The 2,566-nt window shown below is 38.2% G+C and overlaps 1 non-coding gene across 1 annotated transcript; it reads right to left on the bottom strand.

The window, feature by feature from the left end:
* Positions 1 to 775: 775 nt before the first annotated feature.
* On the bottom strand, positions 776 to 890 carry Trnal-caa. The gene is made up of 2 exons: positions 853 to 890; positions 776 to 821 (listed from the first exon to the last, which is right to left on the bottom strand). It is a non-coding gene; the product is annotated as a tRNA-Leu (tRNA).
* Positions 891 to 2,566: the final 1,676 nt, after the last annotated feature.

The following is a 2,566-nucleotide window of genomic DNA, read 5'->3' as shown; positions in this document are numbered from 1 at the left end:
TATATTATATTATCTATTCATTTAATGTGACTGTAAAGAAATAAAAATATATCTAGAACCTCGCCAATCTACTTTCTTTGTCTGTTCTAACAGAATAGTGCTCTGACTAGGCCATAGGGGGTCCCATTATCATAATGTGCCCAGGGCCTCCAATAGTCTAAAGATGGCCCTGATAGGCAGTGAATTTCTGAAGATGTTCTCATTGGCAGAACGAAACATGCAACACTACGTGTGGCAATATACTAAACATTAATTTATAACGGTCACTGTGTTAAAAAGCACAATGCTCACCAGCGAACTAAGAACTATTAGTCAGAGGAATTTTCATTTGTTTGTTGATCTTTCTAGTGATTAAACCTGTCGCATTATGAAGTTAAATCAGTTACTTACTATCATTATTTACAAAACAATTAAGTTTGTTTGTTCGTAGTCGATATTCATGTAAAGGCTAATTTTGGTGTCGTAAGTGCAGCATTTGCCGTATCTGCTCCCTTTGATGGTCATATGACATTTTGTCATATATTGCTTTTGCCGATCCTGTGACGATTAACCTTTTAGGAATGCTCTCAGAAATTAGGAAATCACAGCACTGAGAATGCAGGAATAAATACTACTTTACTTGTAAACATTTTGTCTTTGATTCATAGTATGTGAACGTTTAACAGTTTCCTGTTTTCGCACATATGAAACACTGCGAACATGCAACTTGTGGGTAATATACATTTCTTCAGACTTCAATCGACACGAGTTCTCCCTGCAGAGATGTTAAAATATTTGTCAGAAGTGGGATTCGAACCCACGCCCTCAGACGAGGACCAGAATGCTCACACCCGCTGAGCGGGCAAGGTTCACCTTGAGTCTGGCGCCTTAGACCGCTCGGCCATCCTGACAACGAGAATTGTTGTCTTCGCTAGAGGTAGTAACTCTCACTGGCGCGCATGTAAATATATATCGATTTAAATGTTGCATTCTGACCGTTCTGGAGAATTTTCTCCGTGTTGCGGAGCTATAGAACGTCTTAACAAAAAGGTAAAAATAATGTCCAGCATATGGTGACCAGCTAATTAATGAAATCCGACTGTAGAACAACGACCATACTAGACGACTGAATGCATCATTGACGACCATTCGGTGAATTAATAACCGTGGCAATAGTTTATCATGTCGAACATGGCGAAGCATGTGAAATTACGCTCTGGTGGCTATATTGGCTCTCGTATTTAGCAATCCCGCCCCTTTCCCCTTTAGTGAAAAGTGCTACTGCAGAATATAAAAATGATTTGCGCATTGCGATTACAATCTCCTTTACATTCGCATTTCAAAGCCGGTAAAACGCGGAAGATTACATTTAACGAACGTGCATCAGCATCTTTTAAATAACAAAGTCAGAAGTGTTCACTATCCAGCAATACACTTGTTCTTTGCATACTGCAGCCTGCCGAAAACCATGTTTCATTGTCGTCAGTAGCATATTTAAAGTTAATATTTTGGGCAACTTGAGTCGGCATTTTCCTTTTGTGCTTATTTATATTTTAAAATACTTATCTTACTAGTAATGTTGTTTATGTTACCTGAGATGTATAAATTATGTTTGTGCAAAGTTTGGAACACGCATATCTTTTTTTGTAATGAAGTGCTATGCCCAGAAACAAAATGAAGACGTAAATTCAGTGAAGCGAAAATGTATAAAGTTAGAAGTTCTAAGAATAGGATTACGAAGCTGTGCTGGCAGAGATGATATCCGTTCTTTTGTGTGGTGGAATGAGTCGAACAGAGGTTTGATCGTATGTGACCAGTCGAAGAACAGCCAGTTTTCAGAGGAGGTTGCAGTAGCGCTTGTCGATATTCGTCCACTGCTCTAGAATTTTGTAGTCTAGGCCCTAGGGCATCGAAGTTTAATTATCTATGAGGAATGTGTGTAAATAGAGCCTACGTGGCCAGTGGTTCATTTTAAAGGAATGACGCCGTGTTTTTTGACTTTATGGGACGTGTGAACGGAAATTTACATGGACATTTTCTTGTGTGAACAGCGCTACACGAGTAAGAATAACAACCAATGACATTTGTAAATACATAGCTTATTGACTTCATTAAGTGGTTATTTAATATACGATCGGCCCTCAGCAAAAAAAAAAAAAAAAAAAAAAAAAAAAAAAAAAAAAAAAAAAAAAAAAAAAAAAAAAAAATCAGACGTGCGATCATCCATTGAAGCATGTGAACATTTCATGTCAGTCCCGCCCGACGCATTCCATCCCGGGCATCATGAATGTATTTATTTACTGCAGAACTGTGAATTTTCAGATTCTTCACGCACAGAAAGTAATATCCATTATTTTAACCACCAATTTCCATAAGTTCGGAGTGGCCTCACTAGACACAGACAATATAAAATTAGAAAAGCTTCTTCCTTTAATCTGGCGAAACAAATTAATGATTTGAACTCTTTCGTGGGCTAAACGACACAATAAAAGACAACCTCGCTGTCTTGTGCATCAGCAGTGCTAGGTGAAGGCTCAGCTTACAGACGTGGGCAATTACGTATCATTATAGGACGACATAGTTGCAA

This window comes from Schistocerca americana, chromosome 1, assembly GCF_021461395.2.
Source record: "Schistocerca americana isolate TAMUIC-IGC-003095 chromosome 1, iqSchAmer2.1, whole genome shotgun sequence".
NCBI lineage: Eukaryota > Metazoa > Arthropoda > Insecta > Orthoptera > Acrididae > Schistocerca > Schistocerca americana.
The sequence above is the reverse complement of the archived record's forward strand: the minus strand, read 5'-3'. Positions and strand labels throughout refer to the sequence as shown.